A 16495-nucleotide genomic window follows, 5' to 3' on the forward strand; every position below is an offset into this window, starting at 1 on the left:
GTTAACATCTATAGACATTTGGTCTTTTTTGCTAAAATTTATATTCATGGTTGACTACCAGTCTGATCCTATATATCTATATATTATAAGGCCATCCATATGCATACTGTGTCCTAGCATGTTTTGATGCACCCATGCACATTTTTTCCCCCTATCCACTTGATCTCTTATGTATTATTCTAATAAAGTGTTCAGAATTTTATAACACATTGGACCCTTTGATTGCTTTTTTCCCTCTTGTTTTTGCTATGTTTATTATGACAATTGGTTCTTCTATACGTCCTATACATGAGCACTATAATGACTAGTATGGTATTTGTATATACTCCATCTGTTTAATTATAGTGCCATATTTATTATTGAGCTTTCTTTATAGAGCAGGGCTGCAGCCCTGCTCTCTGTAGCATAAGTGATCAGATGATTGCAGCTTCTAGTGTCCCATGGAGATTATAGAAGCAAGTAAAAAGTAAAAATAAAATGTTTTTAAAAATATTAAAACAATTAAAAAAAAATATAAAGTCAAATCACCCCCCTTTCGCCCCATTCAAAATAAAATAGCAAAAATCAAATAAACACATATTTGGTATCACTGCATTCAGAATAACCTGATCTGTCAGTATATAAAAATAATTCATCCAATCGGTAAACGGCATAGCGAGAAAAAAAATCAAAATGACAGAATTACGTTTTTTTTGTTCGCTGCAACATTGCAATAAAATACAATAACGGGCAATCAAAAGATCGTATCTACGCCAAAATGCTATCAATAAAAACATCAAATCACAAAAAAAATCCCTTACTTGGCCCGATATCCCAAAAAATAGAGATGCTACGGGTCTTGGAAAATGGAACAATTTTTTTTTTTTTTGGATTTTATTTTGGTGTCTATGAACTTGAAATGACCTAGAGAATCATAATGGTGGGTCAGTTTTAGCATTTAGTGAACATAGTAAAAAAAATAAATAAAAAAACAATTATGGGATTTCACTTTTTTTGCAATTTCACCGCACTTGAATTTTTTTTCCCATTATCCAGTACACAATATGGTAAAATCAACAGTGCCATTCAAAAGTACAACTCATCCCGCAAAAAACAAGCCCTCACAAGGCCATATTGACGGGAAAATAAAAAAGTTATGGCTCTGGGAAGAAGGAGAGCAAAAAATGGAAACACAAAAAAGGAAATACCCCTGGTCCTTAATTTAAGGGGTTAATGAGTAAAAATAATCTAAAATCGGTGTAAACCAGAGTCAATGTACTTGCTGGTCACAAATATATATGAAGTAATAATATATGAAGTCTGTCAAAGTGCTGTGTCATTAACAGTTTAAATAAAACATACTGAAAAATAAAATATAAAAGCGAAAATAAGTTTCTTAAAAACTTAAAACAAAAATACCAAAACTGTAGCTGGAAACTAGAAACTGACTGGAGCGTCGTGTACAGCAGGGAGAACGGCTGCCTTTTCCCCTTATTCTTTAACTAATAAAACAGCTTTGCCAGATATGTCGAAATGTATGAATCAATGAGACCATGATGTACTATGAAAATGTGATGCATTCTTTCTTACCAGAAGCAAATTTCCAACATCTAAAGAAAAACATGAGCTCCACTTCCTGATATTTGCACATGTGGTGGCCACGCAGTGAGGAGAACATTAGTAACCGTTTTCTTTTGGTCTAACCTAGCAACAGCATTCATCTGAGTCACCGAATATCACAAGCAATGCTGCAGAAAGGGTTAAGACTGGAAAATTCACTAGCACTAGCTGGGTCCAGAAATGGCAGTTTGGACAGATGAAATATCTATACTGTGTGTATATGTGTATACGTGTATGTGTATATGTGTGTTTGTATGTGTATATGTGTATGTATATGTAAATGTGTATGTGTATATGTATATGTGTATGTATGTGTGTATGTATGTGTATATGTGTGTATGTGTATATGTGTACGTGTATATGTATATGTGTGTGTTTGTGTGTGTGTTTGTATGTGTGTATGTGTGTATGTGTATATGTAAATGTGTATGTGTGTGTATATGTGTGTATATGTATGTGTGCATGTGTATATGTGTGTATGTGTGTGCATGTGTGAGTATGTGTATATGTGTATGTGTATATGTGTGTGTATGTGTACATGTGTGCATGTGTATGTGTGCGTATGTATATATGTGTATGTGTGCATGTGTATATATATATATATATATATATATATATATATATATATATATATATATATATATAGCTCACCAGTGAACACACATTACCATATATGTTTATTACTATGTATTTGTGTGTATGTATATATATACTGTATATATATATATATATATATATATATATATATACACACACACATACAGTCCACATCAAGCAAACACAACGACAAACATATAAGTGAATTTGCCTTCACTAGGCGACTGCATGTGATTGACAAGCCGACATTTCCATAGTATGAAGCAGATGTACTGTCACAGAGCGTAGTTATGGGGCACAGACCCTTCATCACAATATTAGTATGCGACTATGCTAATACAAGGATTTTTCTAACAGGTGCAGTTACAAAGGACAAAACCCCCAGCTCTGGCAATACAGGGGGAAGGGAACTGCTATTTTACACCCAGGGAGAGGAACATTTGGCACATCTGTATGTGTACGCCAGCTCCCTGGCGACAAGAAACCCTTGTCTAGTCTTCTTCAGTAGTAAAAGAAAGCATTGCTCCACTCTACGCAGCTCCGCAGTGCTGGCACTAACAAAGGGTTAAACATCTGGAGAGTCTATATAACATCCTATTCTAAAAAACATTTTTAAAGCAGCGACCGGTAACACAGAGCCCAAATAAAGAAGTGCCAGCTGGACATACCTATCATACTGCAGCCGCCTTAACGTCTCCAAGGGAGGCCAGTTCTCCGGAGAGGCTGCAATTCTGTCGTTTTACAGAAAAGTCAATGCTACTCGCACTTTCAAGAGTGGGAAGCTAATAAGAGAACATAGTCTGCTGAGCAGATATTCCTGTCTGCGAGCTGCGCTCCTCATCGTTCCAATGTTTTTCCACTGGTGGAACAGTATGATGCAGACTTAAGCAAAAGCCGTTTTTTCCACAAAGCACTTGAAGTGATTAGCCTGGATGGCCTGGCACACAAGCGGGGAGTCACCGGGGAATACTCCAATGACTGAGCTTGTTGTTTGACCCTGCATTCCAAAATTACCAGGAGCCTGCTGGAGGAAAGGGACTACTGTACTGAGCCCCCTGAATGAATGTCGCCTGCTGCCAGTGTGCCCCTACATCTATGTATGAGTAATAACGGCGAACACGAGCTCTGTGTGCTGGTATCAATCCAAGGGATAGCCCGCAACAAGACGCTTATTCTATGCCGCCCATACCTCCTCTAGCAACCCTAGAAAACTCAGCTAGACCAGTGTTTTATTCAGGCTATCATAGCATTTAGGCTGCATTTTTTTTCAACCACAACCTGCTCTTTTGGCAGTAAAATTGCTGTGTTACAAATTCGCAATTTGCAGTGTTTTTGTAGCTTTTTTTGTAGTGTTTTTATTGGGTGTGGGTTGCATGGGTGCTTTTTCTACATTTTATGTTTAACAGTGAGACCTATCCACCAAAAACACTTTGATTTGAGTTGTTGCTTCATTTGCAGCATTTTCTCACTTTCTCATAGCTTTCTATGGAGTGAAAAAAATGCACCAAAAACGCAAAAAGAATTAACAGAATTGAAAGAATTTACATGTTGCAGATTTTGAAATGACTGTAGTTTCAAAATTCAGTCAGGGCAAGAAAAAGCAAGTGTGTGCATGAGATTTCTGAAATCTTACAGCTTCTGCTGTTGTTGTGAAAAGCAGCTTTTAATTTGTACTAAAAAAAACACAGCAAAAAAAGCACTGGAAAAATGCTCCATGTGAACATAGCCTAGCTTGTTATTGGGCTTCAGAAGCACAACAATTTCAGGCTCTATTATATATTGCTCTACATCGTTTTTAGATTTTTGAGTAGAGATGCTTGACTTCATATCAGAGCAATGAAAAGAAGCCTTTCAAGGCCTAAATGGCTGATATCTAATGATTACCAATGAGGCGCACATTAAGAGCCTCAGCATGGCGCCTTCCCACAGTGCCATTATTGCACGTCTCCCCAGCGGTGGTGAATTACTAATACGAAAGGCTGGCTCTCTTCATAAATTATTCTTAGACTTGAATATGAGCAGTAGGGAATTCTGGATAGTAAGAATGGATTGTCAGTTGTATGAATGTAGTCCTTAATGGGACCCCGTCAGATGCCCCTCTAAACCACCACTATGTATTTATAGCAACCTTTTCCTGCATTTTAACAAGCCCCATTATGTGGCTTATCAGATGCTGAATTAATATAAAATGAACTTTGAATCTGCACTCGTGCTATGCAAATTAGTGGTTGACTGATTGGTGGGGCGCTGATTTCCCTGAACTGATCCTTCCTCTCATCATCATCCAGAGGGGAGATCTCATGCATCATTGGCGGATTTTTGTGCTCACTCAGTTTGACCTTGAACCAGGTTAAAACCACAATAAAAATCAAGAGACTCTGAGGCACCAAAATCATTCTAGTGATAAGAAACGTAACTTTTATTACATCTTTAAAATTACATAGCAGCAAAAAAAGGCAACATTTCATCCATATTTCGTCTTTTCAAAGCCAACGTAACAATCAAAAAAATATAGAGAGAGGGTAATGGTGTCACATTGAGGTTTTATATACAACATTTGAAATGGGCTCCACCACTTCCTCCTCCTTTGAGCCCATTTTGGTTGTCATGGCAGTCATCTAAATATATAATAAGCAAAACATTAAAGTCATATATGGACACATGCACCTGATGAAAATTGAGGTTTGGTCTTACACAAAATATCACTAGCCCAATTTCATAGTTCATCCATATACACAGCAGCACATCCATATACACAGCAGCATAACAATAGCAATCAATGTCAATTCCACCTGGATGTGCATCCTCGGACACACTGCCGGCCAACAGCAGACAGCTTGCCAGTGACGTCATGTGCTGCCCATTCCTTCACGCAGAAATCAGCTGCCACCATCTGTGCCAGCTATAGAAGAGGAGGCAGCGCAGCGTGCGAGCAGGGGAAAGTGAGTAGAGTCATATGTTTATTTTTAAAATGTGCTGGAGAAGAATGGAAGGATGCAGGATGGGGGACATTATACCTGTATGGGGATAATATACCAGAATAGGGACATTATGCCAGGATGGGGGACATTATACCAGAATAGGGAATGTTATATCAGAATGGGACAGCCAGCTCCTCACAGGCTCAGATTGGACATCCGAGCTGTCAATCAACATGCCGATAGCTCAGCACACCCCTGCACCAGATTGATTGACTAAGCTGTCAATCAAAGTACTGACAGCTTTACCACGCCCCTGTACCAGATTGGATGGCTGAGTTTTCAGTAACTGCATCCCAGACACACTGAGGGGTGGAATCGTGACATATACAATTGGTAGCAGGTACATGATGATGATGACACATCTTCTGCATTGAACAGAGGCACAAGATTTAACAGTTCCATTTGGGGACACATAGTTTGCAAGACACAATTCAACCACAGCATAGATAACTTGGTCTCTCCATTTGTTGGAGAGCCCAAAAAACAGGCTCTCCATGCATCTGTTGTTACTGTCACACAGCCACTCCAGCAGTGCCGCACAGCTGATTATCGGGAGCACTCCAGGTATCCAGGTTCCCAAGGTAGCTATATGGTAAGCACTATAGCTTTTCGCATAAGTGGTTTTGTTTTACAGAGCCCCTGATTTTCCATTTGTTAATCACAGTTTGAACGCTGCTGACTGGCATTATCAATTCCTTGGATATCTTTTTGTATCCCTTTCCTGTTTTATACATTTCAACTACCTTTTCCCTTAGATCTGTTAACAATTCTGTGGCTGGATGAAAGAAGCAAGAGTCTGTCTGGATCCCAGAAACTCACTCAGCTTTTATGCACACACTGATTACAAGCAAACAGGTCACAAGTAAGGATGTTGCCTTTAGTAGCCATTCAAACCCATTTGTGTCGACTTCTGTGCATGTTATCAGGCCAAAATCACCAGGGTATTTGGACTTTTGATCAGGGTCATTTGTAGAGATGAGCGAATTTGCTCGAGTTCCCTCTTATTCTGCAAGCTATAGTACTTACCAAATAAGCTGCAGAGAGAACCCAGCTTCCTGGATCGCGCCACAGCTGCATGTGTCCCGGCTGTGTGACAGTGACGGCACATGCATGGTGGTGAGCCCAACAAACAGGCTATCCATGCATTTGTCGTGACTGTCACACAGCCGCGACGCATGCAGCTGCGGCACTGATGGTATTTCACTTTCTTACATGGGGTTTATTTGACTTTTAGTTTAAAGGCTTTACCATATTGACCTTATAATCTATCTGATTTAGGCTAATTATTGCTCACACAGTTAACTCTTGGTTTACCATAACCTAGGGTATTACTTTTTGATTCACATATTAAGATTTATTTTATTCACTCGGTTTGTGTTATCAGTGGGCTGCCTAGTTATTATTTATCCTGTGGGGGATCTTTTCCGTTTGGCTCCATTATTCTGAAGGGCTCTTGGTCAGCATTTTGTCACTTATGCTTATTCATTAATAAGATGTTTACTGATTATGAGTTATTATTGTATTGATACTTTTGTGACATCATTTTTAGCTGTAGCCATTGTTGGCTCTCTTGATATACTGCCTGGCCTCCCCTATTATGGATTTCCAGTTGTATTATTAATATTTTAAAATATGGTTTAATGAAATTATTGGTTTTATTTCATTTTCTATTTGTGGGATCTCTTCCTTGTTCTATATGTATATATGTAGGGCCAGTAGTCTGTTTAATGTATGAAGTGCCCCGTTGATATATGGACACTTGTTGATTCGATAAATGGCTTCAGCCCAACCAGTAACCATGAGTGGAGGAAAAGTTTTGGTGTTATCATTCATATTCTCTGAAAAAAGGCCAAGAAAACAAAAATTCTGCCGAGGTATGTAAACTTTTGAGCACAACTGCAAATAGTGGAAAATTTGCACAAATGACGTCATTTTCGAAACTAGACCCTTCAAGGAATTTATCTAGATGTGCGGGGAGCAGTGCTTGGAAGGAAAGGAGCACCATTTGATTTTTTGAACACAAAATTTGCTGCAATCATTAGGGGACGCCATGCCATGTTTGTAGAGCGCCTGATGTGCCTAATGCTACGCACAATCACAGAGAGACACAACAAGACTGGTACCAAACCAACAAAGGTGCAGCAACAGGCTCAGGCTGCCCCAACTAAACGAGCCTTAAAAGTCCGGGATACTCTTCACCCAGCTCCCAGTAAATGGGCGGGGGACTTTAGCACAACCCATCCCGGGCCCACTGTTGCCAGGCAACTGGCGTCTGGTGATGCGTCAGAAGTTTAGTTGAGAAAAAGTAGATACCTCTCTGAGAAACCCATGGAGTGTAGCATGAAGAGAAAAGAAAACAAACCCTAAGACAAACCCTGAAAGAGAGCAACCAATACTGCAAGCACCATTCACCACTACAACACATAGAAACTGCAATAAACAGCAAAGACCTGAGCTAGGAACAGGGTTAAATAGCCCGCCTGATGCTGAAGGAAATGATCAGGCATTGAGTACCTCCCAATAACCCTCAGACAACCACGCCCTGCTAACTTGCACAGCAGAATGGACACAATTCCACCACTGCCTAGTACAATACATCACAGCTTCCCATGTTCCCCAGGCAGTGAAATTGGTGGGAGATATGGTGTCCTGCGTACCCACACATCCTACTACTCCAGATCGCAATGCTCCATAAGATTGGGATGTGGCACTTGTGACCAGAACAGTGTAGCAGCAAACTTGATCCATTCCCAAGTGGGAGCACATAACCACAGTTCCTAACACCTAAACAGTGGAAACCCCCAACAAGTGAACCCATTTTATAAACTAGACCCCTCAAGGAATGTATCTAGAAGTGTGGTGAGCATTATGAATCCCTTGGTTCTTCATAGAGTTTATAATTTAAAGCTGCGAAAATAAAAAGAAATCACATTTTTTTCCACCAAAATGTATCTTTATCCCCAAACTTTTCTATTTTCACAAGGGCCACAGGATAGATTTCACTGTATAATTTGTGTTGCAAGTTCTCCAGTGTTCGCTGATACCTCATGTCAAGGAAAACTAATGTTTGAGTGCACAGCAGGGCTCAGATGGGATGCCATTTGACATTTTAAATGGAAAATTTGCTGGAATCAATAGCGGATGCCATGTTGCATTTGGAGAGCCCCTGATGTGGAAACCCACAGAAGTGACCCTATTTTGAAAACCAGACTCCTCAAGGAATGTATCTAGATGTATGGTGAGCACCTTGAAACAAAAAGTGCTTCACTGAAGTTTATAACATAGAGCCGTGAAAATGAAAAATCATAATTTTCTCACAAAAATGTTTTCTTAGCCACATATTTTTTTATTTTCACAAGGGTAACAGGGGAAAATGGAACTCAAAATTTGTTGTGCAATTTCTCCTGAGTATACATATATGCCATATGTGGGTAAAACTACTGTTTGGGCTCACAGCAGGGCTCAAAAAAGAAGGAGTGATGTATTAGAAAGCAGACTTTTATGGAATGATCTGCTGGTGTCATGTCGCATTTAGAGAGCCCATATTGTGTCTAAACAGTGGAAACCCTCCTCAAATGACCTCATTTTGGAAACTAGACATGTGGTGAGCATCTTGAACTCACAGGTGCTTCACAGAAACGTCAGAAAGGCCCGGCGCCTGCGCACTGCAGTACTTTGCTCTGCCCTCAACAGGGCAGACAAAGTACGCCTGCGCCGGAGCCGTGGCAGGAAGACAAGAAGAGGATGTCATCGTATGAAGATAGGAGGTGCCGGACCCGGACCGCGACGCCCATCTTACTCGGACTGCAGCGGTACCGCCCTTGGGTGAGTATAATATAACCTGCTTTTCTTACCTTTCAGGTTACATCGGGGGCTTATCTACAGCATTACAGAACTCGAAAGGGTCGGAGAGCAGATTTTCCTAGAATAGTTTGCAGACTCCATATCCAGAGCCCCTAAGTGCTAGAAGAGTAGAATCCCCCTCAAGTGACCCCATTTTCATTTTGGAAATTATACCTCTTTGGGAATTTATTCACAGGTATAGTGACAATTTTGGCTCCATGGGTGTTTTCCAAAAAACAAACAGCAGTGGATGTTGCTGAGTCAAACTGTCATTGTAGCACCCAGTATGTTGTAGTCCCCAGTACATTGTTGTGCCCAGCCCGTGCTTCTGGAGACATGCACCCATAAATTAGGCGGACTCTCATTGCTGCAGAAATGCCAAACATGTGCAAGGTAAATGTGGTTTAGCCACACTCGGACTCAGAACAGAGGGAGGCATTTGGATTTTGGAGAGCAGAATTTGCTGAATTTCTTTTGGGAAGAGAGCAGATATTTCACATTTCCAGAACCTTTGTACTGCCAGTAACATGGAAGCGTCTTATTTCCCTTAACAGATGACAAAACTGAGTGGGCACTTGCTCTTTTGAGAATTGATTTGAAGCTTTTGTTGGGAACATTTTACATAACATTTTGGATCACATTTATCTGGATTTATCTGGTGTTCTACGCTGAGCACTTACTTTGAGTGATGTGACTCAAATGAAACCCCCGAATGATCAATTCACTATAATGAGGCAGCAAAGTTACTATAGACTCTATCTGGTCTCTGTTCAGCGGTGTCCTTCTTTTCAGAAGTGCACAAAATTGTGTCCGACGGCACTTTTAGGCACGCGTAAAAAGACGAACACCGCCAGATCATAGGCAAAACAATGTCCACAGTGTCCATCTGCCTCATAATCGGAAATCTTTGACCAGGGGTTCTGTCTGAATCCCGTATTTCAGAGATTTACACTGAAACTCTGGTGTATGCTCTCAGCGCACAGCGCAGGATAAATGTGCACTGAGCCTTACTGCGATCTTTGGGAGGCAGAATGAACAAACCAACAGCAGGTGAAGAATTGGTTTTATTTATTTTTTACACCATTCCTCATGCAGTATAAGTGATTAGACGACTTTATTATTCGGGTTCAATTATAGCAATACAAGATTTATTTTTTTATGCTTGGCTGATGTTACACAGCTGACAAAGTCATGTGAGGGCTTGTTTTAAGTGGGATGAGTTGACATTTTTATTGGTACTATTTTCGGTCACATAACATTTTTTGATCGCTTTCTATTCTGATTATTGAGAGGTGGAATGAACAGAAACCAGCAATTCAGGAATTGTTTTTTTTTTTTTTTTCATGCTGTTCCGCGTGTGGTAAAATTGATAAGGCAGCTTTATTCTTTGGGTAAGTACGATTACAGCGATACCACATTTATACCATTTTTTTATGTTTTGGCTTTTTTACACAACAATTATTTTTTAGATAAAATAATTATTTTTGCAATGCAGTATTCTGGGAACTATAAGGGTATGTTTCCATGGTCTGGATTGGCAGTGCTTTGGACGCAGCTCTGTCCAAAGCGCTGCTGGATTTTGTACGTGTGGTGATTCCGCATATGTTTATTGAACCATGCGGAATCACCGCATCCTATACATAGGATGGTGATATTTATCTTGCTGAGACTGAGCGTCTCTCCAAGATAAATAGACCTGCTGCGGTCTAGAAAGACGAGCCGTATGTGCGTGTATGCAGGGAAGCCGGAGGCGCCCCTGCACGCATAGTGGAGATGGGATTTCAGAAAATCCCCTCCACTATGCTGTAACATCTGGCCGCTGTGGATTGGGCACTGCGGCTGTACGCAGTGTCCAATCCGCAGCGAATACTGAACGTGGAAATATACCCTAACATTTTTGTTTTTCTGCTGATTGAGCTGTAAGGCCGGTTTCACACACATAGACATATTCAAATGGGTCTATGGACATATCTGTGTTTTTTCATGGACCATGGGTACGTGTGCACCACATGTAGACATGTCTGATTTTGTGCAGCTGCACGGATCACACGGAACCATACAAGTCAATGGGTCCATGTAAACACGTACAGCACATGGATACCGTCTGTGTGATGCATCAGTATCACACAGACGGCCGCCAGGGAAGAAGCGCTACAGTAAGCGCTGTTCCCCGGTGGCTGTTGCTGAAGCCGGCTCTTGTCATTCTCCCCTGCTCTGCCGGAGAGCAGAGAATGATGAGCGTTATATTAAAGTCTGAATGACAGCAGGTGGTGGCTTTTGGGACTGTTGCCCCCATCATCTGACACCTGCTGTTGCTACTAACAGTGACAGTAGGTGCGGATGATCTGGGTATTCCACAGCCGCCGGCTGCGATCATTCGGAAATAAATGAATGAAAAACCCAATGTGGGTTCTCCCCTATTTTATTAACCAACCAGACATAACTCACAGCTGGAGGCTGCTTCTGCAAGGTTGGTTATCAAGAATAGAGGGGTTCCAATGCTGTTTTTTAATTTAAATAAATAATTTAAAAAAACGGCGTGGAGTCCTCCCATTTTTGACAACCAGCCTTGCTAAAGCTCACAGCTGGGGGCTGCTATTCTCAGACTGGTAAGGGGCCAATGATATAGGCCCCCAGCCTAAAAACAGCAGCCCGTAGCTGCCCAGAAAAGGCACATCTATTATATGCACCTTTTCTGGCTCTTTGCCTGGCTCTTCCCACTTGCCCTGTAGCAGTGGCAAGTGGGATAATATTTGTGGGGTTGATGTCAAATTTAAGGTGACATCAAACCCATGGCTTAGTAATGGAAAGGCGTCTATAAGAAAGCTATCCATTACTAATCCTATAGTTGAAATGTTAAATAAAGACAGGGCCAGAATAAAGTCATTTATTTGATAAAATTACACAGACACCTTTAATGTTCTAAATTAAACCATACTTACTGTAACACCTATTTCCCCTATCTCCTGTAATAAAAGTTAAATAATGAACCAACAATATACCATACCTGTCCATCATTGTGTCACAAGCTGTAATCCAAGTCTGGGGGCTAAATAGTTTTCAACCAGGACGGTGCCAAGATGCGACCGTTTCGGCTGAAAACCACTGGTGAATGAGCTGCTGAGAGCGCAGCATCATTCACCAGCAGTGACATAATTACCAGCTTTTTCCCACGGTCCAGAGGTCACCTCAGTTCTGGCCGGCCATGATGATGTCACCACTGGTGCATGATGCTGTGCTCTCAGCATCTCATTCACCAGTGGTTTTCAGCCGGAACGGTTGCATCTTGGCACCATCCTGGTTGAATACTATTTAGCCTCCAGACTTGGATAACAGCATGGAACACAACGACGGACATGTATGGTATATTGTTGGTTTATTATTTTACTTTTATTACAGGAGATCGAGGGCGTCGGGGAATTAGGTGTTACAGTAAGTATGGTTAAATTTAGAACATTAAAGGTGTCTGTGTAATTTTTTCAAATAAAAGACTTTATTCTGCCTGTGTCTTTAACATTACAACTATAGCATTAGTAATGGATAGGTGTCTTACAGATGCCTCTCCATTACTAAGCCGTGGGCTTCATGTCACCTGAAAGGTGACATCAACCCCACAAATATTACCCCACTTGCCACCGCTACAGGGTAAGTGGAAAGTGCTGGGCAAAGCACCAGAAAAGGTGCTCATCATTCTCATCATATCGCTCATCATTCTCCTCTGCTTTTTGGCAGAGCAGGGGAGAATGCTTAAAGCTGGCTTCAGCACCAGCTGCTGGGTAACAGTGTTTACTGTAGAGCTTCTTCCCCGGCGGCTGTCCATGTGATTGTGATGCAGCACACGGGTGGCACATGGTTGCTACACGTGTGCCACAAGTAATACACATACGGACATGGATATCTCCAGTACCTTTTTTTCCGGTACAGGAAATATAAGGACGGGTGAAACCGGCCTAAGGCAGCTTGTTTTTTGTGGGACAAGATGACATTTTCAGCTATACCATTTTATTTAAATTTGTCTTTTTGATTGCGTTTTATTTCATGTTTTGTTCAGCGGTGAAATAGCATTATTTTTTGCCACTTTTTTTATACGGTGTTCACTGAAGGGGTTAACTATAGAGAGCATGGAAAGCTAGCACTCGACCACTGTGATTCACGGTGCCAGTGAACGGGGCCAAAAGTCCCATAAATCATAGAATAAAGTAACCACTGCACTCGTATCGTGAAAGTTGCTTATACCAAAGATTTATTCAGATAGGAATTATGGTGAAGCGATGGGCAAAAAAAACGTTTCGGCCAACCCGTCACCTTGATCACAATATCACCAAGTGGAAATTGTTGTTAGGGTAAGTATATTGTGAAGCTGGGGGAATTTGATAGGGGACACGATTGTATATACCAGTGTACTGTAAACGCAGCCCCAGCTCAGAATGGATTATAGGGTTGAAGGGTATGGCTGTTTTACATATGGAGTCAGGAATAAAGATCAGACTGTATTGTCCCTGTGTGGTTTTATGTATTCCAGAGAGAACAGGAGAGGATAGCGATCCGTCTCCTTTCGTTTCCTGCACGTGGAGCAAACGTTGGTGGCCAAGTGGGATGAGCCGACACGATATGTGTCAAGGCAATGGTTAACTAGTCTGACAGTTTTATGCGGCGGGTCGTTCCGGTTGAGGCAATACCAAATGTGTACTTTATTTGTTTATTTATTTTGTTTCCATAAAAATACAAATGTATGGGTACAATATGTTTTTATTTTTTTCCACTTTTTTTTTTTAATTAGTCCCTCTATGGTACTTTCACTTTCAGAAGTCAGATCGTTGTTGTAATGCATTGCAATGAATTATAACTGTCAGTCTGCTCACCATGGCAGAGATTGGGCACCTGGGATGACTTACAGTAGGTGATCGGAGAGCAGAGGCAGTCCCTCCCTCTGCCTGTCTTCTAAATGCTGTGATCGATATCAATCGCAGAATTTATGGGGTTAAACTGCTGGGAGCGAAGTGGGCACTGCTCCTGACATTGAGAGCCGGGTGTCAGCTATGATATTAGCTGAACACCTGAAGGCAATCGCCAGGACGTACCGAGCATGTCCAAGGTCGTGAAGTCATTCTCATCCAGGACGTACTGGGTATGTTCAAGGTCGTGAAGGGGTTAATAGTCATTGTATATAGTGTGGGATTTCATGTAACATATTGTGTAAGGATTGTACTCACTCAGATGCGTAGGAGGAAACAGGAGGCACATTCTCTTCAATGTCCATGTGGGTTTATTTGCTCCATAAACCATCAAGGCAGCAACAAAAAGGTAAACAGTCCGTACATCAGGCCGACACACCATTAATGTCCATAGAAGAGCTCTGCTCTCTCAGGCCTGTGGGCACACAGGCTGTGCAATATCCAGCGCTCAGGCTCTATCTGAAGCCACGGACACAGAAAGGCTTCTCCTCCCAAACACAGACCACTCTGTAGTGTCCAGCCTGGACCCATGGAAATCTGTCCACACTGACAGACTCCCAAACACTTACTACCATGTGCAGCTAAACACACCTCCTTTAGGTAGCCTGTAACCACACCTACTGGTGAGGTAACATCACCTGCATTGGTCACATGATCATGACATCACTGTAGGTCCTCAAACTCCTGCAGGGAAAAGGGTACAGTGAGCACCCCCACTCAGACCTGAGGTATGTGGGTAGCCAGACCCTCCCATCTCTCATAGCTACCCGCAACCCGGAACCAGGTGCACTAAACGACATCTTTAGTGCTCACGTGCACTAAAGACAAAATACTCCGGGTTGCATCGCGGGGAGCATCCATCCCTGTGACACATACCTCCCATTAACCACGCGACCACCAGTCACACCACAATTGTTATAGCAGTTTTCTAACAGGAAAAAAACACCTGTAAAAAAGTAGTGTTATGTCAATGCTACATAATATACCCATAGTAATGTCTGTGTATATAATTTTCATCCATGACTTGGAGGAACATCTTCACAATGGGTCCTCTAAGATAACTTTAACCACCTGCACAAGAGTGTTCAGAGCTTCCATAGAGGCAAATGGAGAGAGATGTGTATACTCATTACTTGGCTCTGTTCTAAACATAGGTGCAGGTCCCAGATTTGGAAGCCACATCTATAAGGCATTTGGCACATTATCGTGTTATTATGCAGAATATTATCCGAGATGAAAATACACCTTTAAAAGAATTGTCTCATTCATTAATGGTTAAAATTGCAAAATGTATGTAAAAACAAGCAACTTTGCAGTTTACTTTTTATTAAAAATCCTCTATGCTTTCAATAATGGGAGGATGTTAATCTTACAGTGCACAGCTTATTGACTGAGTTGCCAGCTCCTTTGCCATCACACGTCCGAAGCTGGCCAGATCGCTGGATCCGGTCAGCCTCAGTGCCCCAGTGCTACTCCCATGCTGCAGAGGTATAGTTCAGCTCAGAGCACTCAGCTAAGACCAGCAGTGCGACCCTGCCGTCCTCCTGAACTCGCAGTATTTCGGCGTACACCGCCCCCGGAAAAGGGAGGCAGAGGAGTGGTGCAGAAGACAGAAGATGAGCACACCACTTTAATTTGGTGCTAAACACCTCATTATTTATACATTCACAATGTAGGGTTAATGCAGTCCCTATAGCCATAAAATGGAGAGGTGTTTGTTGAGTATATCTGTCCTAATGTGCAGGAAACCCATGCATGTGAGTGGCAGTATCATACTTGACTCCTCCAAAATAATAATATGATGAATAATTACAAAAATGTCAGAATAATTAAGGGAAAAATCAATGAACTATGCACAAGTAAGTTGTCTACTAAAGTGAAATTCTTCAAGACTTCAGTACATGAACATTCCAACATGCGAATCTGATATGTGAAACATGAAGGTAACATCTATTTAGCCTCTAGTCAAAAACACATTCTACAGCTGAACACCTGACTTTCCCAATCAGCCCCAAGAAGAGCACAAGCTTAGACAAACTGCTTTTAGGAGAAATATTCATGCTGTCGCAGAAGCTATTGAGTTCCTATTTACCCTGAGTATTACAAAGAGAGAAGATTATAATTCAGTTTTTCAATTCTGAAAACCCGGAACCTGCTCAGAACCTGAAGGCATGGTTTCATTTTATCATATCTTAGGGTTCAACTGAAATATATCTATCCAGTTCTTGGTCACATTAAGGCTATGTACATGCAGCGCCCCAGAGTCCTGGTCGTTGCAGTACTGTGGATCCGCCACTATGGGGAGCCATGGTGCGTTCGATGGCACTGAAGGAGTTCCTCTGAGCAGGTATCACAGAAACCAATATGTTTCACAGCTGGGCCTCCGGGGGGAGCTAAGGGTTCTATTCATTAGGCCACTCCCCACCATAGTGGGTAAACTGGGGGTCAGGCAGGAAGTTAGAGATGAAAGCTGACTGGATTGAACGAAGCAACACCTTGTGGCAGAGGGTGTTGTGGAGG

At 41.6% G+C, this 16495-nt stretch overlaps 1 protein-coding gene across 6 annotated transcripts in view; it reads right to left on the minus strand.

Moving 5' to 3' along the window:
* The window catches only part of TIAM2 (TIAM Rac1 associated GEF 2), a 643262-nt gene that overhangs the window by 369293 nt on the left and 257474 nt on the right, over window positions 1-16495 (minus strand). For 2 of the 6 annotated variants that reach the window (XM_077289069.1, XM_077289066.1), the window contains exon 1: window positions 2865-3297. The exons of the other annotated variants lie outside the window; for them this stretch is intronic. The gene's annotated coding sequence lies outside the window, so the exon portion shown is untranslated. Of the gene's footprint in view, window positions 1-2864; window positions 3298-16495 lie in introns of those variants that run through there. 6 annotated transcript variants of the gene reach the window in all.

Source organism: Ranitomeya variabilis, chromosome 2, assembly GCF_051348905.1.
Source record: "Ranitomeya variabilis isolate aRanVar5 chromosome 2, aRanVar5.hap1, whole genome shotgun sequence".
In the NCBI taxonomy this organism is placed as follows: domain Eukaryota; kingdom Metazoa; phylum Chordata; class Amphibia; order Anura; family Dendrobatidae; genus Ranitomeya; species Ranitomeya variabilis.